Source organism: Myotis brandtii, unplaced genomic scaffold, assembly GCF_000412655.1.
Source record: "Myotis brandtii unplaced genomic scaffold, ASM41265v1 scaffold168, whole genome shotgun sequence".
Classification (NCBI taxonomy): Eukaryota; Metazoa; Chordata; class Mammalia; order Chiroptera; family Vespertilionidae; genus Myotis; species Myotis brandtii.
Genome location: NW_005356173.1, coordinates 4,460,337 through 4,475,676, shown reverse-complemented (window position 1 = coordinate 4,475,676; position 15,340 = coordinate 4,460,337). Strand labels below are relative to the sequence as shown.

Below are 15,340 nucleotides of genomic sequence, written 5' to 3'. Positions count from 1 at the left end.
ATCATTGATGTTTCTATCTCTCTCTCCTTCTCCCTTTGTCTGTGAAATCAATAAAATATTTTTTAAATGTCAGAAGAAACATGAGACACAGCAAAAAGGCCTTCTGTGGCAGGCGCAGTGGGGTGATGGGTATGGGTATGTTGTACCCGTTAGTTACTCCAGAACGACCTCTGAGGATGAGGACTGGCTTAGGGAAGGAAAATCACAGAAAATGTGTCTGTACCAGGAGAGGGGACCAGAACCCAGGGGCCCTGACCTTGGATCCTTTTTGCCTCTGGTCCCTGCCTTTTCTCTGAAGCAATCATAATGGAGACGCTTTTGCATTTGCCCAGCATTTGACCGGCAATGCCCTCTTATTCGGGCCTTGGGAGTAGGGACTGGAGCTGATTTGAAGTATTTTACATCCCTGTCCCTGGGTAAGAGACTGGCCCTAAATCCTTGGTTTTCTTTCTTTATTGAATCCAATGAGCCTTGTGGGTCTGAGTGCTGGCAGCACTTTGAGGTCACTTATCAGCCCTCTGTCTTCAGGAAGGTAGAAGTGTCCTTACTTCCCCTTTTCAGATGTTATGGAACAAGCAAGTTACCAGGGTTCCACCCCCTCCTCAAATCAGTTTTCTCCTTGAGAGGGAGTTGGGCTGGTTCACCTTTTCCTCCACCACGTTGATCAATTTGAGTGGATGACAGGGGTTGAGTGGGTGAAGCACATGGTGGAAAGGGAGAAAGGGGCCTTCTGTCTCAGGGTGTGGTTTCCTGTCCAGACCTACTCCTTTACACATGTAGGGCTTCCCTGGGGTTAAGGAGCCTTTGGCCACTAGGCTGGGCCTCTAAGGAGGGGTGGCAGGACAGTGAGGTGTGTAGCATGCAGGACCTGGCCGAGGTACCCCTACGTCAGAGGTCTCTCCAACCCCAGTTCAGCACGGCCATGGAGCCAGTGTTTGCTCCCTAGTAGGAGAGGGCAGAGGGGACCAGGGCTCTCTTAAGCTGGGAGAGCAATGACTGCCCACTGTAGGGCAGACAGAACCGGTTGGCAGAGAAAACTGGGGCCAGAAAGGGAGACAATGGAAGCAGGCAAAATGAGCCTGGCGCATAGAAGTTGGTCAGCACGTGTTTATAGGTGGACGAGTGAGCAAGTGATGACAGTGAGAGCCAGGATGTCATAGGGCAGGCTCCCTGCTCCCAGAGGCGGGGCTGTAGGATTCCAGAACTAGGAGTCAGGTGCACAGTTGAAGAGGTGTAATTAAGGTTCATAAGCAGGTTTGGGGGTATAGCTCAGGGGTAGAGCATTTGACTGCAGATCAAGAGGTCCCCGGTTCAAATCCGGGTGCCCCCTTCCTTTATAATGAAAAGACTCCTGCTATGTAGAGAGGAGAGCTGATTTGCTTCCAGCAACACCTGGCGTGTTCCCTGCCCCAGCCCTGAAGCCTGACAGCACCTAGTAAAGATGTGTCCACACAGCCATGTTGGCCTGCCTCCTGGAATGTTGGGAGCAAGTTTGAGCTGAATTAATTTTTTAAAAAAGTAAAAATTGAAAAACACCTCTTTGTACTCAAGTGGCACTATAAAATACAGATTACAGCATCTGATTTTGTCTTCTGTGTTGATTTTGAGGCAGAGCGCAAATAGGTTCATGGGAAAAGCAGAAAAAAGCAAAGGGAAAAGGAGAGGATCCTGCCGTCCATAGCACTGAACGTTGTTTTTTTGTTGTTGTTGTTATTTTTCCTTCTGTTCTTCAAGTCAGTATATGCCATTTAAACCACTTTATGGCGTTAGGTAATGAGCTAATGCTTCCTCTATTAAAAGCAAGCAGCAGTGCCTTTCATATGAGTCACATACATGTAATCCATTCAAATGGAGCATACTGAGTGGAGAGAATGGTATGTGTCATTATATAAAGAACTTGGTATTATGATGCTATCTGGCTGAAGATCTTATTTATTTTGCAATTTAGAGAACGTAGACAAATCAGGCATTGAAAATGAATGTGCATGCTTAAATGCATGACTTTATTTCCATCTGTAACGACCAAACGACCGGTCACCAGGAGGTGCATTGATGGGTCCCGCGGCATGGTGGGTCTGGGGCCTCACAACACAGTGGGTCTGGGTAAGGCTGTGTGGCGTGGACCAGGGCCAGGGGACCTGATGCTGCACCTCCCACCCCGGCTCCGGAGCTGGGGGACCTGAGGCCACAACCTTTGCCCCAGCACCGGGACGTGAGGCTGAGTCCCACGCTTGATGGGGGTAGGGCCGGCCGGGTCTTGGTGTTGCTCAATGAGGGTGGGGCCGGCCAGACACTTCTATTATAGAGAAAGGGCAAATAGCAATATTAAAATATTTCCTCTAATTAATTCCCTTTTAATGTGCATGAATTTCATGCACTGGGACACTAGTACTTCAATAAAGCTGAAAAGAAGTTACAAAATAAAATATACTTTCGGAGAGGAGGCAAGATGGCGGCATAGGTAAACACCGGAGACTGCTGCCGCAAACAACCACTTCAAAAATACAACTAAAAGACGGAACGGACATCACCCAGAACCACAGGAAGGCTGGCTGAGGAGAGACTCTTCAACTAGAAGGAAAAATAACAGCACACCGAGGCTCAGAGGAGGCGCAGTGTGGAAAATACTCAGGTGCGGAGGTGCGCGCGCAAAGCGGGCTGGTGGCTGAGAGCGCGGTTGTCGTTTTCGGTCAGGGGGGAGTCTCAGACTCTGAGCTCCAGATACGGGCGAATCGCTGGGGACTCGGACCCAAACGGGAGAAGCGGGAGTGTCTGGCATCAGTTGGAAGGCAGCTTTCTCTCTGAGGTTTGCAGCGGTTCCTGGGGTTCTGAGAAGCAGAGCCTCTGGGAACGGGACTGAGAGGGGCCATAACCGCTCCCTCCGCCCGCCCTGTTGAGCCCGCCCCGCCCAAGCCCTGCGCAGAGCCATTTGCCGGATCGCCTCAGGCAAAGGCTAGATTAGCACCTCCCCAGAGGACAGAAGTTTTCCGCGGCAGACACAGCTGATTCACACAGCCAGTCGGCCTGGTGGTCAAATCCCTCTAGTATTAACTACAACAATCAAGGCTCAACTAGAACAAGACTGCGCACAAAGACCACTAGGGGGTGCACCAAGAAAGCATAAAAAATGCGGAGACAAAAAAACATGACAGAAATGGAGGATATAGAGCTAAAAATCGCAATTTTGAGGGCTTGCAAAAATGTGCTAGAAGCTGTCAATAAACTTGAGGAGAGAGTCACGAAAACTAATGAGACCCTCGATGCTATGATAAAGAACCAACTAGAAATTAAGCATACACGGACTGAAATAAAGAATATTATACAGACACCCAATAGCAGACCAGAGGAGCGCAAGAATCAAGTCAAAGATTTGAAATGCGAAGAAGCAAAAAACACCCAACCGGAAAAGCAAAATGAAAAAAGAATCCGAAAATATGAAGATAGTGTAAGGAGCCTCTGGGACAGCTTCAAGCGTACCAACATCCGAATTATAGGGGTGCCAGAAGATGAGAGAGAGCAAGATATTGAAAACCTATTTGAAGAAATAATGACAGAAAACTTCCCCTACCTGGTGAAAGAAATAGACTTACAAGTCCAGGAAGCGCAGAGAACCCCAAACAAAAGGAATCCAAAGAGGACCACACCAAGACACATCATAATTAAAATGCCAAGAGCAAAAGACAAAGAGAGAATCTTAAAAGCAGCAAGAGAAAGAAACTCAGAAGGGAATAAGGGAATACCCATACAACTGTCAGCTGATTTCTCAACAGAAACTTTGCAGGCCAGAAGGGAGTGGCAAGAAAGTGATGAAGTGCTGAATACCAAGAACCTACAACCAAGAATACTTTATCCAGCAAAGCTATCATTCAGAATTGAAGGTCAGATAAAGAGCTTCACAGATAAGGAAAAGCTAAAGGAGTTCATCACCACTAAACCAGTATTATACGAAATGCTGAAAGGTATCCTTTAAGAAGAGGAAGAAAATTATGAACAACAAATACACATCTATCAACAAGTGAATCTAAAAATCAAGTGAATAAATAATCTGATGAACAGAATAAACCAGTGAATATAATAGAATCAGGGGCATAGAAAGGGAGTGGACTGATTATTCTCAGGGGGGAAAGGGGTGTGGGGGTGCGGGAAGAGACTGGACAAAAATCGTACACCTATGGATGAGGACAGTGGGTGGTGGGGGTAAGGGCAGAGGGTGGGGTGGGAACCGGGTGGAGGGGAGCTATGGGGGGAAAACAGAGGAACAACTGTAATAATCTGAACAATAAAGATTTAATTAAAAAAAAAAAAGAATAACCCAGCAGTGACTTTCTTGCGTCCCACCCTCTCTGTAAGCTTTCCAGACGCATCAGGGGAGAGCTCTGCTCCTCCCTCAGCCAGGTCAGGCCTTGCTCTGGGGGCTGCTTATGCTCCCTCTGCTGCAAACTGTGGACCAGACAGTTTGGGGCAAGGCTGCTTCATTGACTGGATGCTTCCCAGTGGTTCCTCCTGCAGGAATTCTAGGAAAGGTGTGGATGGGTCTCCTTTACTAGGACTGGACTTGCAGTTTTAACATGTTCCTCTGGGGATTCTGATGCCAGTTCACGGTTGAAAACCAAGGCTTAGGGGAGCACAGGAAGTTTGAAATCATCTCCAGGCTGAGTAAACCAGCCCATGGGGTCCTGGACCCTCCTCAGTTTTTCAGGACAAAAGAGCTACATCCCCAAAGCCCCTTGAGCAGCATGGACTTCTGGGGGACTGCTTCCGTGTGGAGGGGAGATGGAGTGGGTGGCACTGGGAAGGCTTGAGAGCGCTCAGAAGCTTTATTGGCTTTTCCATCTGTGCGGAGGATGAGAGGCTCGAACTCTCTCTGGCTGTGTCTCACACTCTTATGAGACTTTTAGATGAGAGGACAGCCTCCTTGCTGGCTGCCTCCCCATTCTCCCTGCTCTCACACAGCTGCCTGCCTCTGCTGTGCAGGCTCCTGCAGGCCCTAGGGGCTCACAAGCAAGTTACCAGGGTTCCACCCCCTCCTCAAATCAGTTTTCCCCTTGAGAGGGAGTTGGGCTGGTTCACCTTTTCCTCCACCACGTTGATCAATTTGAGTGGATGACAGGGGTTGAGTGGGTGAAGCACATGGTGGAAATGGAGAAAGGGGCCTTCTGTGTCAGGGTGTGGTGTCCTGGCCAGATCTGCTTTTCTACCCATGTAGACTTTACTGCCCCCCAGTGCCCTAGTAGGAGAGGGCAGAGGGGACCAGGGCTCTCTTAGGCTGGGAAAGGAATGACTGCCCACTGTAGGGCAGACAGAACCGGGTGGTACAGTAAAGTGGAGCCAGAGAGGGAGAAAATGGAAGCAGGAAGGATGAGTCTGGCACCTAGAAGGTGGTCAACAGGTGTTTATAGGTGCATGAGTGAGTGAGTGACGACAGTGAGAGCCAGGATGTCATAGGGCAGGCTGCCTGCTCCCAGAGGCGGGGCTGTAGGATTCCAGAACTAGGAGTCAGGTGCACAGTTGAAGAGGTGTAATTAAGGTTCATAAGCAGGTGTGGGGGTATAGCTCAGGGGTAGAGCATTTGACTGCAGATCAAGAGGTCCCTGGTTCAAATCCGGGTGCCCCCTTCCTCAACTCACTTTTAGTGTGAAGTGCTAAATAAAGAGCCAAATGATTGTTCTTGTCCCCATAGTGGCCCCTGGTCCACGATGCACCTCACTCCCATATTGACTGTGCTGTGTTCTAGGGCCGGTAGTGTGCTCTGGTGCTCCCTGGGCCTGGGTTCTGTTCAAGCCAAACTGTGCTGCAATTAGACAACACAAGCGTGGTTTTGAGGATTCAATGAGGTCATGGCTTGTCTTTCTGTGTGTCATAGGCCTGCTTCCAGTGACAATGGTCAAGTACCACTTTTGCCTTAGCAGGACGCCAAAATGGTTCCCGGGTCAATGAGCCCACATGTGTGTCATCACCTGAAGCCTCCCTGAGCTCTGGACATGCCTGACCCACTCTTCCCTTTGTTCTTCCTCCCTTGGCCTGAAATCCTCTCCAGCTTCTTCTGGCAAACTCCTCCTTGTCCATCTTCCCAGGCAGGGCAGCTCCTCACTCCCTGCTCCCAGGGCTCTTTTCTTGGGCTTCTGCCACTCTTGTGCAAAGTCTTTGGTTCATTATTTTGTCTCCTATTTGAACAAGAACAATGTTTTAAGTCTCCTTGTCCTCAACATGGATGACAGGACCTGGTACCTCACATGCTGTCTGTTTGTTGAGTGACTGACTGACTGAATGAGTGGAACAAGGAGCACCCTTCTTGAGACCTTAGAATAGGGAGGAGGCTCTCCCAGGGATAGAGAGTTAGAAACAACGATGAGAGAGAAACATCAATCAGCTGCCTCCTGCACACCCCCTACTGGGGATATACCTGCAACCAAGGTACATGCCCTTGACCGGAATCAAACCTGGGATCCTTCAGTATGAAGGTTGACGCTCTATCCACTGAGCCAAACCGGTTAGGGCAGGAGCACCCTTCTTGAGACCTTAGAATAGGGACGAGGCTCTCCCGGCACTGAGTGTGAGGTTCACTGAGGACCTGGACCTGACCATGATTGTTCTGATAAGTATGTGCTGGTTTAGGTAGAAACACTAGTGTAGACTCTAATGGCCTTCCCAGGTGTAAAGGCTGGTGCCGTTATCACCACCTGAGGAAGAGGAGGGCTGCAGACAAGACAGTGAACTACAGTGAGAAGAGTTGCCATGTTATGGGACATGCAGAAAAACAGTGACATGTAGACAGGCAGCTATCCTACATGCAGCACCATGGGTGAAAAAGTGCTAATGAAAGATTATATGTAACTGGGGGTATAGCTCAGTGGTAGAGCATTTGACTGCAGATCAAGAGGTCCCTGGTTCAAATCCAGGTGCCCCCTACTTCTTTGACCCCTTTAGTTACTGAAGCTGGTGCTGAAATTTCTGCCTCTTCCTTCCATATTTGACTGTTAATTGTGATTTAAAATTTTTCGGATTTGGATTGGCACCAGCTCCACGCATCCCCCCCTGACCATCTTCCAGACAGCACCCACTGTGGTCACATTAAACTGAAGAGACTGATGAAGTGAGCCCAGACCACCAGGACCGGGACTCTTGCCCTTCATGGCTTGTGGAGGGACTTCCCTTTCTTTCTCTTAACAGCTTCATTTTCTCCACCTCACTGTAATTTCCAGGAGACGGCTGACCCCTAGTTCTTTTTGCTACCACTTGTGAAGTATGGAAATACCTCTTCCTAATTCCCAGGGGTGACTGTAATGATTTAAGAACTATGTCAAAAGTCAAGGCAGTGGCCCAGCCAGTGTGGCTCAGTGGCTGAGTGTCAACTCATGAACCAGGAAGTCATGGTTTGATTCCAGGTCAGGGCATATGCCCAGGTGTGGGTTTGATCCCTAGTAGGGGGCATGCAGGAGGTAGCCAATCAATGATTTGCTCCTCATTGATGTTTCTATCTCTTTCCCTCTCTCTCTGAAATCTGTAACACATAATTAATTTTTTTTTTTCAAAGTAAAGGCTGTGTCCTCTTCCTGGAAATTTCTTAGGGGAGCTGCCTCTACCACAGAGTTGACCACCTTACTCTCTCTTCCCCTTCCTTTCTCTGCTACCACTTTTTCTTTTTTACTCTAGGTTAGTATTTTTTTGATGAAAATGTTTAGATGTAGACCCTTTTTATATAATGATTTTTTTAATTAAAATGTATGCTTTGAAGACATATAAATGGCATAAAGAATCCTGCAAAGGAGATTCCATGTTCCTTAATGAACAAGGTAATTTGAAACAATATTTCCTACAAGGACAAATCAAAAGCTGGGAAAATACTTTAAACATCTCGTTAAAAGCATCAAAGAGCTAGCTAGTTAGACAGGAAATACTAGGTGGAAAGGATGGGAGACAGAAAGTTAAAGCTCCACGCCGGAGGCTGCTTTGTCCCCGAATGTGGTGTTCAGTCCAGAAGAGGCAGCTGAGAGGCTCGGTGGACCTTTTGGAAGCCTGTCAGGAATTTGGAGGATGGAAGTCAGAATTCAGGGTCACCACGAGTAGGGACACTGGTATAACTACCTCTGGCTTTGGGCTAGTACCCTGTGGAGTAAGGGTGAACTGAGAGAAATCGGCCACTACAAGAATTTGTAGCTTGTCTTTGTGTCATCTGAATGGCCCAAAAAACTCAATTAAAGTTATATTGAAGTATCTTGACTGCTAGCGTCCACAGATAACTGAAAAAACAACAACAAGAACAAATGAGGGATGACATTATCTTCACCCACCCTAAAATTCTACAAATCAAGTTTGGGATCAAATGTTCAACGCATAGCCAAAGGTCACTATGTACACAGGGAAGAAAAAACCATCCATGAGAATCAATAGAAACAATAGACCACAGATCTAAACACGGAAACTTTTTATTTTTATTATATTTCTATTGATTTCAGAGAGGAAGGGAGAGGGAAAAAGAGATAGGAACATCCATGATGAGAGAGAAGCACTATAGGTCAATGCTCAACCACCGAGCCACGCTGGCCAGGTTTGAACTTTTTATATTAGAACTACCGAAAACACCCTGTAAAGTAACAATTTTGCTGTGTTCAAGGAGCTACTAGCCAGACTGGGAAATTTCAGTCATAAACTTGAAAGTGTTAAAGGCAACTAATGCCACCGGTGTTGCTCAGAGGTTGAGCATCAACCTATGACCAGGAGGTCTCAGTTAGATTCCCCATCAGGGCATGTGCTCGAGTTGAGGGCTCGATCCCCACTGTGGAGTGTGCAGGAGGCAGTCAATCAATGATTCTCTCTCATCACTGATGTTTCTCTCTCTATCTCTCTCTCTCCCCCCCTTCCTCTCTCTGAAATCAATAAAAATATTTTTTTAAAAAAAATGAAATAAAGGTAACTAAGAAGGTTTGAAAGTAGAGCAACAAAGAAAATTTTTATCTAAAAGTCAACAACAAAAATTAAAAATTTAATAAATATATCTGTTTCTATTCAATTAATAGATTCAGCCAAAGAGAAAATTGTTAAACTAGAACACTGGAAATAAATGTCCATTTCTCCATTATAAAACATGGAGAGATAATTTGTGGCAAACAGAATAGAGAGTGATAAATTACAGGATACAGTGAGAAGATCTAACATACATTTAAATGGAGTCCAGGGAGAAGAAATGAGAGAATGAAGTCAATGCAAAATCCGAGGAGAAATGGCTGAGGCTATTTTACAACTAATGAAAGACATCAATCCTTACATTCAAGGACCCAAGTCAATCTGAAACATAGTAAACAAAATTAAATCCATATCTAGAGGGAGAGTGCCAAAACCACCACCTTTAAAATGATACCATAACAAGTTTTGCATGCAAATTTTAATATCTAAGCCAATCAATATCTTTATCTTCCTCCCAAATTACATAAACACTTTAAATCTTATGAGCCCATTCCTTATATGTTATTATTAATCAGTATTTTAGTTCTATCTTTAAAAAAACTATAAATTAGACATTAATATTGTGTTATATAGTCAATAATTTTTAAATTGATTTGAGAGAGAGAGAGAGAGAAAGAGAGAGAGAGAGAGATATTGATGTATTGCCTCCCATACGAGGGATTAAACCTACAATCTGGGTATGTGACCTGACCATGAATCAAACCCGCCACGTTTTGGTGCACGGGATGACACTCCAACTGAGTCACACTAGCCAGGGTTATGGTCAACGATTTTTAGATTTACTGACATATCTTACAGTTTCCTTGGTCGAGCTTCCTTCTTGTGTCTCAGACCTCCCATCTGGGATCATTTTTCTTTTCTCTGAAGTATATGTTTAAAAATTTCTTTAGTGAGAATCTGTTGGTGGTAAACTCTCAGCTTTGGTCTGTTCTTGAAGGACAGTTTAGCAGGGAATAGAATTCAGAGCTGACTGTAATTTCCTCCCAACATATGGAATGTGTCATTGCACTATCTTCTGGCTTCCTTTGCAACTATTGAGAAGTCGACCAGCAGTCCAACTGTTGTTCTTTTGTAAGTGATCGCAGGCTTCTCTCTAGCTACTTGCAAAGGTCAGAGTCCTCAACTTCAACCAGGAGATCAAGTTCACATTGGAGAGCAGGGGTCCAGGTGAGGGGAGAGTAGGAAGATCAGAGCAGTGGGACAAACACATCATCTGAGCAGAGCTGCCCTGCTCTGGGCAGGAAGGGCCTCCTCAGCTTCTTCACCTTTTGCAGGAAGACTAGAGATCAGATTCAGAAAGAGGAGAGGAGACTGGAACTCCTTTATGACCTTTATGACCATTGAGACTAAAATGCTAGGGGGCACCCAGATTTGAACTGGGGACCTCTTGATCTGCAGTCAAATGCTCTACCCCTGAGCTATACCCCCTGCCATACCAGTGAGGCCCAATGAACACCCTTTCCTTGTGTGGCCACACCCAGAGCTTCTGCCCTAGATACCCTGTCCACATAGCTTGGCTGAGTTGCCAGACCTGCTTTATGCTAACTCATCTCCCCACATTAGAAGAAGCAACAGGTTCCCTCCTCCCACAGCTCCACAACCTCTCCACCTTCAGTCCCTAGAGGAGGGCAGTAATGTGGGGAGCACTCCCTGGCAGCTGGAAGGATCCACACTCACATCTCTATAGTGGTTTTTGTGCTGAACATCTGAAAACAGACTCAAGATGCCTCATGGCCTGACCAAGCACGGAGCACCTCACAGAGAGAACACACTTGCCTGGCTGCAGATCAGAGCTCTCTGCACAATGCTGACCCCTCCCCGTGCCCAAATCTCCACAGTCAACCCTTTAACTGCTGGGGGAGATGAACATGACAGTCTCTAGGCTCCAAGTCCACCTTTCTGTGCTCTGCTCTGTGGTGCTGGGTTTGGGCCTCTGTAAACCAGGCTCTCCTTCGCCAGGTGGCTTCCTGGCTGGTCCTGCCAGTAGAGCTGCAAAACGAGATGGAAGGTTGGAGCAGGAAGAAGCACTAGCTTTGGGTTCCTGCGTTGGGTTCCTGTCAGTGTCACCTGGCAGCCACTGTCCATCCAGTAGAAACAGCGATTGCCACGTGCAGTGTGGTGCTCACAGGCCCGGCTTCGTCATGACTCTTCAGGGACAGCAGCATCACCTTAGAGATCGGAGTCCCTGATCCAAGATACTCCCCAAGCTTGTAAGACTTAACAAGTTTGTCCTTTCTGTTTGTCCCCAGCCCTCGAGTGGTGGCTGCTTCTATAGAAACTACCTCTATGATAATTAGTCTTCCCTTTCTATCCTTTCACTTCTAATTTCTGGCTGTTGTGGGTTGAATTTTGTGCCACCAAAAGGTATGTCGAATTCATAGCCCCTTTAATCCCTCTCCCACGGTGCAGGAATGTGTCCTTTTTTGAAGAGGGCCTTCAAAGATGGAATTCGTTAAGATGGGATCACCATGAAGTAGGGTGGGCCCTTAATCCAATGTGACTGGTGTCATAAGAAGTGGAAAGATACACAGAAAGAAGATGGCCACGTGAACACAGAGGCAGAGACTGGATTGACGCATCTGCAAGCCAAGGACGCTGAGGATTGCCAACAAACACCAGAGCTGCAAAGAGGCAAGGAAGGACCTGCAGAGCCTTCAGAGAGAGCACAGCCTGTCTGACACCTTGATTTCAGACTCTGGTGTCTAGAAAGGTGAGACAATAAATTTGTTTTTTTATGTCTCCCATGTTGTGATACTTTGTTATAGAAGCTACAGGAAATTGGTATGCTGGTTAACAATTACATTAAATTCTGTTAAAATACCTGGCTTGGTTTCTGTCTCTTGACTGAGCCCTGGATGACACTGAAATTGGTCCCAGGAAACATACTCTCAAAGAGGGCATTGGCAATGGATTTGGTCTTATCCTTGGTCTTGAAGGCCCTGCCCAGTGCCTACCTGCATCCTAAATCAAAGGGACAGCCATATAAAGGTGCCATTTCATAGGCTCTAGCCAGCCTCCTCCTGTAAGGGGACTAGAGTATGGCCTGCATAGAACTGAATTTGTCAATTTAGCTCAAGGAGGAAAAGAGATTCTTGAAGGGGGCACCCGGATTTGAACCAGGGACCTCTTGATCTGCAGTCAAATGCTCTACCCCTGAGCTATACCCCCTCTTGTTAATAATGGTATATAGTTAATAAGTTCTTTACACTTCCACTCATCTCTGGGCTGTTAATTCTGACTCAGCAGAGAGCTGCTAGCCCTGCTCAACTGTACTGGCAATTCTTATGCCATAACCATTCTCTTTTCCCAAAAAGGCATCATTCCTGGTTGGCACCAGCTTGGAAGGTCAACCAATGAAAGTTATATTTGAGGCAACAAAGTCTGTACCTGGCTTGGTATATTGGGCAGAAGAGGAAGCCCAGAGACAAGCCGACGCTTCACGAGCAAGGAGTAGATTGTTCTTCACCTGTTTTTCAGTTGAGATTACTTTAAAGTTATCCATAGTGTGGGACCAAGACAACCTCCCCCACCTCTCCTCCAATTCTGCATCTCTTTAAGGCATTGAACTTCAGTTTTTATTTCAGTGTTTTGTCTTGTGTATCCTGCTCTCACGGCTCACTATTCCTTCCTGTCTTTCATTTAGCCATTCCCTCCCATCCATGATAACATAAAACTTTTTGTTTCCTTGAATTTCTCTTTCATTGTGCCGAATTGCTAGCTTTCTTGTGCTTTCCCAAGAGGTCCAGGGGCTTGTTTGATTCTAGGGGAGATGTATCAGGATCAACAGCAGAAGGACTCTGCATTAATTAGAGACTGCTATATAACAAAATACCTCGATTCTAGCAGCTTTGAATGAGAAATCTGTATTATATCTTACAGTTTAAGAGGTTCAGGAATCTGAGGGCAGCCCTACCTTTCCACATGTGATGTTACAATTTTCCATCTGATTTCAGATAATATTCCATCCACTACTTCAACATAATTCACCCCTTCTTATACCCACTTTCACTAGCAAATTTCAGGTAGTTTAAAGGTAATTATTTTTAATCATTTAAAATGCATAAAACTGTGCTGTTTTTATTAGGTTCCTATCTTTTTTAATTTAAAAAAAATTTTTTAAATTGATTTTTAGAGAACGAGGAAGGGAAAGGGAGAGAGAGAGAGAGGGAGAGAGAGAGAGAGAGAGAAGAGAGAGAGGAGAGAGAGAGAAACATTGATGTGAGAGCAAAACATTGATTGGCTGCCTCCAGCATGCCCCCTATCTGGGATCCAGCCTGAATCCCAGGCATGTGCCCTGACCAGGAATCAAACCGACAGCCTTTTGGTGCATGGGATGATGCCCAACCATCTGAGCCACATTGGCCAAGGCGGTTTTATGTAATTTTTATTTTTTTTATTTTTTTTTATTTTTTTGAATTTTTGTGAGTTTATTTGAGCCAAACTGTCGACATATGCCGGGAAGCAGAACCTCAACGAATTGAGATTGTGCTCCCGTAATTTTTAAATTTTCCCTACAATATCTTATTGCCAACATTTTCTCTATACTGAGTATACCAATTATACTACCATTTTGAGCAAATGAAAAGATCATTTCCCCTCACCAACTCTTGATCCAGTTAAGTCTCAATTTATCCTGTTTTCTGAAGGGAGTGAAAATGGTGCCTCTCTATTTTTTTTAAAGTTAATTTTCATTCCCCTGATTTTTAGAAATGTTGAGTATCTTTTCATATATTTATTGGTTATAAAATAATCTCTTCTGTTATTTTAATTGTGGTTAAAAAAAAAAACCACAACATAAAATTCATTTTAAGTGGATAGTTCAGCAGAGTTAAGTATATTCACATTGTTGTGCAACACATCTCCAAAATGTTTTCATCTTTCTAATATTCTGGTACAAATCCATTCTCCATCTTATGTTTTTCACAACCCATAGTCTCTTTTTTTTTTTTTAAATATATATTTTATTGATTTGTTACAGAGAGGAAAGGAGAGGGATAGAGAGTTAGAAACATCAATCAGCTGCCTCCTGCACACCCCCTACTGGGGATGTGACCGCAACCAAGGTACATGCCCTTGACCAGAATCGAACCTGGGACCCTTCAGTCCGCAGGCCGATGCTCTATCCACTGAGCCAAACTGGTTAGGGCCATAGTCTCTTGTTTAAGGAAGTTTTTGTCAGATGAAAAATTAAATGTTGATATCATCAAATTTATCTTGTAAGTTTTTTAAAAAATATATTTTTATTGATTTCAGAGAGGAAGGGAGAGAGAGAAACATCAATGATGAGAGAGAATCATAGATCGGCTGATCGGCTGCCTCCTGCACACCCCCCACTGAGGATTGGCCCCAACTGGGAACTGAATGTTAACCTCCTGGTTCATAGGTTGGTGCTCAGCCACTGAGCCACTGTGACCGGACTCTTATATAGGTTTTGATTTGGGGGTTGTGTTTAAGAAATCCTTCCCTGGGTCATATGAAACTGAATGTTTGTGTCCCCTTAAAATTCATTTGTTGAAACCACATTGTAATATACTAGAATATTGATATAGAAAAAGCATTATGAGCCCAGCTGGCCTGGCTCAGTGGTTGAGCATAGACCTATGAACCAGGAGGTCACTGTTAGATTCCCGGTCAGGGCACCTGCCCGGTTGTGGTCTCAATCCCCAGTGTGATAGACCTATGAGGCAGCCCATCAATGATTCTCTCTCATCATTGATGTTTCTCTCTCTCTCTCTCCCTCTCCCTTCCTCTCTGAAATCAGTAAAAATAGATTTTTTAAAAAGAAAAAGAATATGAGAAAACGAACTATCCACTCACAACAGAACTCTCATTAAACTAGGAAAGGAAAGGAACTCCCTCAACCTGATCAGAGGCATCCACAAAAGCGGACGGCTAATCAGCGTGGCCTGTGTCCCGACTGGCCAGGAGTGCCCTCACCTACCGGGGGCAGGACTTGGAGGAACACCCGACCTCCGCTCGGGACAGTTCTGAGGGTGGTCTGCACACTCCGAGTCCCCAGCAAGGTGGCCTCCAATTGACTACAGGGGACCTGCTTGTTAATGCCCCTTGATTGTCTCACCTCCTAGCAATCTGATTCCTGGGGTCACCTCACAGATGACTGGGGTCGACTTTGGGGAGGAACCAGACCCCCCCCCCCCCCCTCCATCTCTGTCTCAGTGAGGTGTCCCGTCCCTGTCCCCTTTCCATCCATTTCCAGCTGACTGTGCATTTCCACCTCCGTCTTCGTCCCTCTCCAGCTCGTTCAATTCGCCTCGGTCTCTGTCCGTCGCCCCTGAGCCCCCAACAGAGTGCCAGGATCCGTCCCCGACGGGCGGCGGCTCCCCGGGCAGCCAGGCTGGGCTCCAGCGCAGGCTCC

At 45.9% G+C, this 15,340-nt stretch overlaps 5 non-coding genes across 5 annotated transcripts; 3 read left to right on the top strand and 2 right to left on the bottom strand.

Annotated features, from left to right (window-relative positions):
• Window positions 1-1,258: 1,258 nt before the first annotated feature.
• TRNAC-GCA lies at window positions 1,259-1,330 on the top strand. The gene has a single exon. It is a non-coding gene; the product is annotated as a tRNA-Cys (tRNA).
• A 4,213-nt stretch (window positions 1,331-5,543) lies between these two features.
• TRNAC-GCA lies at window positions 5,544-5,615 on the top strand. Its single transcript has one exon. It is a non-coding gene; the product is annotated as a tRNA-Cys (tRNA).
• Window positions 5,616-6,836: 1,221 nt separating this feature from the next.
• TRNAC-GCA lies at window positions 6,837-6,908 on the top strand. Its single transcript has one exon. It is a non-coding gene; the product is annotated as a tRNA-Cys (tRNA).
• A 3,412-nt stretch (window positions 6,909-10,320) lies between these two features.
• TRNAC-GCA lies at window positions 10,321-10,392 on the bottom strand. Its single transcript has one exon. It is a non-coding gene; the product is annotated as a tRNA-Cys (tRNA).
• A 1,668-nt stretch (window positions 10,393-12,060) lies between these two features.
• TRNAC-GCA lies at window positions 12,061-12,132 on the bottom strand. Its single transcript has one exon. It is a non-coding gene; the product is annotated as a tRNA-Cys (tRNA).
• Between the last annotated feature and the right edge of the window lie 3,208 nt (window positions 12,133-15,340).